The sequence below is a fragment of the Arachis ipaensis genome, chromosome B5 (assembly GCF_059453495.1).
Source record: "Arachis ipaensis isolate K30076 ecotype BB chromosome B5, ASM5945349v1, whole genome shotgun sequence".
Lineage (NCBI taxonomy): Eukaryota > Viridiplantae > Streptophyta > Magnoliopsida > Fabales > Fabaceae > Arachis > Arachis ipaensis.
The window spans coordinates 82,841,502-82,849,947 of NC_142440.1; the positions used below are offsets into that span (position 1 = coordinate 82,841,502).

The 8,446-nt window shown below is 36.0% G+C and overlaps 1 non-coding gene across 1 annotated transcript; it reads left to right on the top strand.

Moving 5' to 3' along the window:
• The first annotated feature begins 1,245 nt into the window (after positions 1 to 1,245).
• Positions 1,246 to 1,353, top strand: LOC148564787 (small nucleolar RNA R71). The gene has a single exon (XR_015884545.1). It is a non-coding gene; the product is annotated as a small nucleolar RNA R71 (small nucleolar RNA).
• Positions 1,354 to 8,446: the final 7,093 nt, after the last annotated feature.

Sequence of the window (8,446 nt, forward strand, 5' to 3'; positions counted from 1 at the left end):
TTGTACCTCAAAGATTCCCAATTTCTCCATTACAGAGAGGGGCATGAGGTTTATCCCTGACCCTAGGTCACACAAAGCCTTCTCAAAGGTCATGGTGCCTATGGTACAAGGTATAAAGAATTTTCCGGGATCTGGTTTCTTCTGAGGTAATGTCTGCCTCAGTAATGCACTCAGTTCATTGGTGAACAAGGGGGGTTCATCCTCCTAAGTCTCGATACCAAATAACTTGGCATTCAGCTTCATGATTTCTCCTAGATATTTAGCAACTTTCTCTTCAGTGATGTCTTTATCCTCTTTAGAGGAAGAATATTCATCAGAGCTCATGAATGGCAGAAGGAAGTTCAGTGGAATCTCTATGGTCTCTGCATGAGCCTCAGATTCCTTTGGTTCCTCAAAGGGAAATTTCTTTCTGTCCAGAGGACGTCCGATGAGGCTTTTCTCACTGGGACTCACGTCCTCCTCACTCTTTCCAGGTTCGGCCATGTTGGTCATGGTTATGGCCTTGCACTCTCTCTTGGGATTTTCTTCTGTATTGCTTGGGAGAGTACTGGGAGGAGTTTCAGTAATCTTCTTACTCAGCTGACCCACCTGTGCCTCCAAATTTCTAATGGAGGACCTTGTTTCATTCATGAAACTTATTGTGGTCTTGGATAGATCAGAGACTATGGTTGCTAGGCCAGAATGGCTCTGTTCAGAATTCTCTGTCTATTGCTGAGAAGATGATGGAAATGGCTTGCTATTGCTAAACCTATTTTTTCCATCATTATTATTGAAGCCTTGTTGAGGCTTCTGTTGGTCCTTCCATGAGAAATTGAGATGATTTCTCCATGAAGGATTATAGGTGTTTCCATAGGGTTTTCCCATGTAATTCACCTCTACCATTGCAGGGTTCTCAGGATCATAAGCTTCTTCTTCAGAAGATGCTTCTTTAGTACTGTTGGATGCAGCTTGTAATCCATTCAGACTCTGAAAAATCATATTGACTTGCTGAGTCAATATTTTGTTCTGAGCCAATATGGCATTCAGAGTATCAATTTCAAGAACTTCCTTTTTCTGAGGCGTCCCATTGTTCACAGGATTTCTCTTAGAGGTGTACATGAACTGGTTATTTGTAACCATTTCAATGAGTTCCTGAGCTTCTACAGGGATTTTCATGTGAAGAGATCCTCCTGCAGAATGGTCCAATGACATTTTCGACAACTCAGACAGACCATCATAGAATATACTTATGATGCTCCATTCTGGAAGCATGTCAGTAGGACACCTTTTGATCATTTGCTTATATCTTTCCCAAGCTTCATAGAGGGATTCTCCTTCCTTCTGTCTGAAGGTTTGGATTTCTACTCTAAGCTTGCTCATCTTTTGAGGTGTAAAGAATTTGGCCAAGAAAGCACTGACCAGCTTATCCCAAGAGTTCAGGCTATCCTTAGGTTGTGAATACAACCATGTTCTAACTCTGTCTCTTACAGCAAAAGGGAAAAGCATAAGCCTATAGACCTCGGGATCAACTCCATTGGTCTTGACAGTGTCACAGATTTGCAAGAATTCAGCTAAAAACCGATAAGGATCTTCCATAGGAAGTCCATGAAACTTGCAGTTCTGCTGCATTACAGAAACCAATTGAGGCTTAAGCTCAAAATTGTTTGCTCCAATTGCAGGAAGTGAGATACTTCTTCCATAGAAGTTAGAAGAGGGTGCAATAAAGTCACCAAGCATCTTCCTTGCATCTCCACCATTGTTATTAGGTTCGGCCGTGTCTCCCTCTTTTTCGAAAATATCTGTCAGGTTTTCTCTAGAGAGTTGTGCTTTAACTTCCCTTAGCTTCCTCTTCAGACTCCTTTCAGGTTCAGGATCAGCTTCAACAAGAATATTCTTATCCTTGTTCCTGCTCATATGAAAAAGAGGAGAACAGAAAAGAAAATATGGAATCCTCTATGTCACAGTATAGAGATTCCTTATGTGAGTTTAAGAAGAGAAGAATAGAAGAAGGAGAAGAGAAAAATTCGAACACAGAGAAGAAGATGGGGTTCAAATTTTGGGTGGGAGAGAAGTGTTAGTAGATAAATAAATAGAAGGAGATGTGAGAGGGAGGAGAGAATTCAAATTTAATTTAAAATAAAAGGAAAATATTTTTGTTTTTATTTCAAATATTAGTTAGAATTCGAAAATTAATAGGAGGAATAAAATTAAAATTAAAATTTGAAACAATTAGTTAATTAAAAGGAATTTTTAAAAAGTGGGTAGGAGTTTTTGAAAATTTGAAAGAGAAAATTAGTTAGGTGGTTTTGAAAAAGATATGATTGAAATAGAAAACTTTTAAAATCAAACTGAAAAGTTAAGTAGTTAATTGAAAAAGATTTGAAAATTAAATTTTGAAAAGATGAGAAGTTAGAAAAGATTTTGAAATTGATTTTGAAAAAGATATGATTGAAATTTAATTTGAAAAGGAATTTGAAAAAGAAACTTAAAAAGATTTGGTTTTTGAAATTAAAGACAATTACTTGACTAACAAGAAACAAAAAGATATGATTCTAAAATTTAAAGATTGAACCTTTCTTAATAGGCAAGTAACAAACTTTAAAAATTTTTGAATCAATCACATTAATTGTTAGTAAAGATTTTGAAATTATGAATGAAATTAAGAAAAATATTTTGAAAATCATTTTTAAAAGTTTTCGAAAATATAAGAAAATGAGAAAGATTTTATTTTTGAAAAGGTTTAGAAAAGATAAGATTTTTAAATTGAAAATTTGATTTGACTCATAAGAAACAACTAGATCTTAAAAATTTTTGAAAAAGTCAACTCAAATATTCGAATTTTATGAGAAGAAAAAGGGAAAGATATTTTTTTTATTTTTGAATTTTTAATGATGAAAGAGAAAAACAATGAAAAGACTCAAAACATGAGAATCATGAATCAAAACACACAATGCATGCAAGAACACTTTGAATGTCAAGATGAACACCAAGAACACTTTGATGATCAAGATGAACATCAAGAACTTTTTTTTAAGAAAAGACACACATGCAAGACACCAAACTTAGAAATTTTTAATGTTGAGACACTAACAAATTAAAAATGCATATGAAAAACAACAACAAATGCAAAACAATAAAATCACAAGATTAAACAAAGACAATCATCAAGAACAACTTGAAGATCGTGAAGAACGCATGAGTTTTCGAAAATTTTAAGAAAAATTAAAAAGATGCAATTGACACCAAACTTAGAATTTGACACTAGACTCAAACAAGAAACACAAAATATTTTTGGTTTTATGATTTTATTAAATTTTTTTGTATTTTTTGAAAAATAATTAGGAAAAGCAAAATAAAGAAATTCAAAATTTCTAATAAGAATTCCAGGAATCATGCAATGTTAGTCTAAAACTCCAGTCCAGGAATTAGACATGGCTTACTAGCCAGCCAAGCTTTCAGTGAAAGCTCCGGTCCAAAACACTAGACATGGCCAATGGCCAGCCAAGCTTTAGCATACAAATCAGGCATACAACAGCTGAATTGATGAGAATCAAAAAGCTCTTGTGATGATGAGTTGAAACCTCGGTCCAAAAGATTAGACATGGCTTCACAGCCAGCCAGACTTCAACAGATCATCATGAAACTCTAGAATTCATTCTTAAAAATTCTGAAGTCATAGAATAATTTATTTTTTTTGAAAAATTTTTTCGAAAATAAAAATAAAAACAAGAAGCTTAAAATTAAAATAAAATTACCTAATCCGAGCAACAAGATGAACCGTCAGTTGTCCAAACTCGAACAATCCCCGGCAACGGCGCCAAAAACTTGGTGCACAAAGTTGTGATATCAATGGCGCCAACAACTTGGAACGCACAATTGTAATCTCAACTCTTTTTCACAACTCCGCACAACTAACCAGCAAGTGCACTGGGTCGTCCAAGTAATAAACCTTACGTGAGTAAGGGTCGATCCCACGGAGATTGTTGGCTTGAAGCAAGCTATGGTCATCCTTGTAAATCTCAGTCAGGCAGATTCAAATGGTTATGGGATTTTGATAATTAAAATATAAATAAAATAAGATAGAAATACTTATGTAATTCATTGGTGAAATTTTTGATAAGCGTATGAAGATGCTTTGTTCCTTCTGAATCTCTGCTTTCCTACTGCCTTCATCCAATCATTCATACTCCTTTCCATGGCAAGCTGTATCTTGGGCATCACCGTTGTCAATGGCTACTTCCCGTCCTCTCAGTGAAAATGGTCCAAATGCGCTGTCACCGCACGGCTAATCATCTGTCGATTCTCGATCATGTTGGAATAGGATACATTGATCCTTTTGGGTCTGTCACTACGCCCAACACTCGCGAGTTTGAAGCTCGTCACAGTCATCCCATCCCAGATCCTACTCGGAATACCACAGACAAGGTTTAGACTTTCCAGATCTCAAGAATGACCGCCAATAATTCTAGCTTATACCACGAAGACTCTGATCTGAACCAGGAGCCCAAGAGATAAATGCTCAAGCTATTGCAGATAGAACGGAAGTGGTTGTCAGGCACGCGTTCATAGGCGAGAATGATGATGAGTGTCACGGATCATCACATTCATCAGGTTGAAGTACGAGTGAATGATGCAGAAATCAACTTCCGGGCCCACTTGGTGTGTGCATGGGCTGAGCATTGAGCTTTCATGTGTAGAGACTCTTTTTGGAGTTAAACGCCAGGTTGTAGCCTGTTTCTGGCATTTAACTCTGATTTGCAACCTGTTTCTGGCGTTTAACTCCAGAATAGGGCAGGAAGTTGGCGTTTGAACGCCAGTTTGCGTCATCAAAACTCGGGCAAAGTATGGACTATTATATATTTCTGGAAAGCGCTGGATGTCTACTTTGCAACGCAATTGAGAGCGTGCCAATTGGATTTCTGTAGCTCCAGAAAATCCATTTTGAGTGCAGGGAGGTCAGAATCCAACAGCATCTGCAGTCCTTCTTCAACCTCTGAATCAGATTTTTGCTAAAGTCCCTCAATTTCAGCCAGAAATTACCTGAAGTCATAGAAAAACACACAAACTCATAGTAAAGTCCAGAAATGTGATTTTTATTTAAAAACCAATAAAAATATACTAAAAACTAACTAATTCATACTAAAAACTATGTAAAAATAATGCCAAAAAGTGTATCAATTATCCGCTCATCAGCAAACACAATCAAATGTAAATGTGCAAATAATATGATGCATGCCTGTTCCTAGGGCAGGCCATGAGCTCATGCGTCGGTTGTCTACCCGCAACCCGACGTTACTCGGAGTGAACCCTGAATATGGTCCCTTTACCGTGTCAATTAGACACCATGGCATCACGGTTACCCGTGTCAATTAGGACTCATTATAATAACAGTTCAATGTGTATCACAGTAACGAATAGTACTATAAATTAGGCGAACAGTCCCGCATTAGAATTCTCAGGCTATCCGTTAGGCAGGCACTTTCGCATTAGCAGTTTGGCACAAAAGCCCAATTAAACATACAATATACTATCAGTTAGGCGGACATTCCCGCATTAGCAATCTTAGGCTATCAGTTAGGCGTGCACTTCTGCATTAGCACTCGGCACAAAGGCCCATTCAATATACTTCTCAACTTTTATTTCATTCCTTGTTCCTCATTTTTCTTTCTTCACTATATCTCTCAATATCATTGTCTTTAACTTTAACCTTTCTTAGGGGCAACTTACATTCCTTTTCATTTCCTAAGTCCGTCTAATCCAAAACCATATTGGTAAGGTAACTCTAGAGACATTAATCTTTAATTTAAGTTAGATTTTACTAAATTTCTATTAGAATTGAATTTTATAAAAGCTTTAAAATTCTGCTGTTGCATTTACAAAAATTCGGAAAATGGACAGCAGCCATGTTTTCTATAAATTCTATAATAATTTCAATTCTAATCCGTTGCTTCTAAATTTTGGTGAGATTACAGTAAACATCCCTAAGTTTTAGAATCCACAATTTTTAAGTTCATATCACTTCATTTGATTAATAAAATATCAATTGGAAGTGGAGCCCTGTTTTCATAAACCAGTTCAGAGTTTCCAGCAAACAACCGATCTTCCAAGTGACTTATCTAAGTCTACAAAATAGATATGAACATGAAACTTGTACTAACTTAAAATAGACTGATAGATCTTTAAAATAATTTGAAAATCAACTAAAAATTCTGTTTAAATTAAAAGTTATAGCGTCTGGAATTCGGTACTGCAGAACCTGAAAACCAGAAAAATCTGCAGCAACCACTAAACTTCAAAAAATCATATCTTCCAAACCACTTGGCCAAATTCCCTGAAATTTTTATGAAATATTCAAGACACACTAAAGTTTTATAGAAAAATAATTTGATCTAAAAATTAGGTCTGGACTGCTCCCAAAAAGTCATTCGTTCTGCTGCCAATTATGCAGATTTCTCCAGAAATTCTGTACAATGTATTTCCAACAATCTCACATACCAAATCCTATATTCAAGCCTATGTTTCATCTAAAACCACATTTCTAACTTTCTTTTAACTAACCAAAGTTGCCCAATAAATCTTAATTCAATATATCACAACCTAATCAAACAAACAGTTCAATAACCACCATCTGACATAAAAATTAGAACCAGAATTTCCAGCAATCCAGTCACAATCACGATCTTAACTCAAAATCGTTCTTAAAAACCAAAATCAGTATTACCAAGCGTCTTTAAAGTCATCATTCAAACATATTTCAAACGAAGAACAAAACATGCTTTCACAATTACAAACACCAAATACATTTTTAGTAAACTTTCACCCAACATACAAGTTCTTTTAACAAAGATCTCAAACCACATAAAACCACCAAGAGACGCAACTAGTCACACATTTACTCTGCATCCAAAATCCATCATAGATCAAGAATTCATATATTTGCAATAATTCAGTAAACTTCTTAGGAATTCAAAGTTTAAAATATTTAATTTAATAAAATATCCCCTACCTTAGATAGTCGAAAACCACAAAATTAAGCGTGACTTCAACTTCGTTCCAACCCGCAGCAGTAGCAATAGCCTTAAATCAGATCAGCAACAGCAGCGGCATCTTCTTCCGATAGTGGCTCCTCTTCCACTTAGCACACAGCAGCAAGGCTCCCTTCATTGATGGCTTGGACGACAGAAACAACTCAGGGCGATGACGATGGACCTTCGGTGGTAGCGACAGCCCAGCAGCACGGTGACAAATCTACGGTGCAACACGAAAGTTCCTGCTTCGGGTTCCTCTTTGCGCACTCCCTCTCTCACTTCGGGTTCTGCTCAGATGACGGTTGTGGCTTCTATCGACGGCACTAGGGCACGACGGCAACGGCGACACCTCTCACGACGATGGCAGCAGCGACGACGTCTCCCTCTTCTTGCGACGGTGGCTGGTATCGGCACGGCACCCTCTCTCTCTCGGATCTCTTCTCGTGCTCTTTTCCCATTCTCTGAATCTCTCATTTCTCAGCTCTATTCTTTTCTCTGTGTGTCATTGTTATTGAGTGTGAGTTCATTGAGTGAGGGTTGGCAGTGGGTTAATGAGTGGCGGTGAAGAAGGATGACAGGTGGTGAGGGAGTCTGTAACATGGAGGGATGCATAGGTGTAGAGGAGGAGGGTTACGTGTGTGTGTGTGGGTTGGAAGAAGGGATTAGGGTTAGTGAAATTAGGGTTTGGAATTGGGAATTTTGGATACTTTAATAATTTTAATAAAATTAAAGGTAATAGAGTAATAATTTGAACTCAAATTTAATCAAATAATAATATCTATGCAAATACTATTTAATTATCAACTTACAATTTATTTTTCGAATAAAGACTCTAATTCAATAATTAGAGATAATCAAATTAATTTTCTTTAAAATTATAAAATAAAGTTCAAAATCTAATTATTCAAATTAGTGCATATAAAATCCTCATTGTTTTTAAATCACTAAAGCTTTAAATCAACAGTTAAAAGTACTCAATTAATACAAAAATTTCTGAAAATATGCTTTCGAATAAATAAAATAAATCATAAATAATTTATTATTTAATTTTCAAAATCTGGGGTCTTACAGGAAGCGATTTTTCAATTATAGAACAAAACTAGGAAGAAATTGTAACATCATGCAAATTGTATGAATAAGTGTGCAAAGGCTTGATAAAAAATCACTCAAATCAGCACAAGATAAACCATAAAATAGTGGTTTATCAGCGCGCGTCGCACCTTGTTTTTCATTTCTTACTTCTTTCTCCTCTCCTTTCTCCTTTTTTCCTCCTCTTTTCTTACTTTCTTCTCTTTCATTTCTTTAACTTCTCATTGATAAACCACTATTTTATGGTTTATCTTGTGCTCAATTGAGTGGATTTTATCAACTCTTTACCCACTTATTCATACTATTTGCATGGTTTTACATTTGCCTTCCTAATTATGTGCTTTGATTGA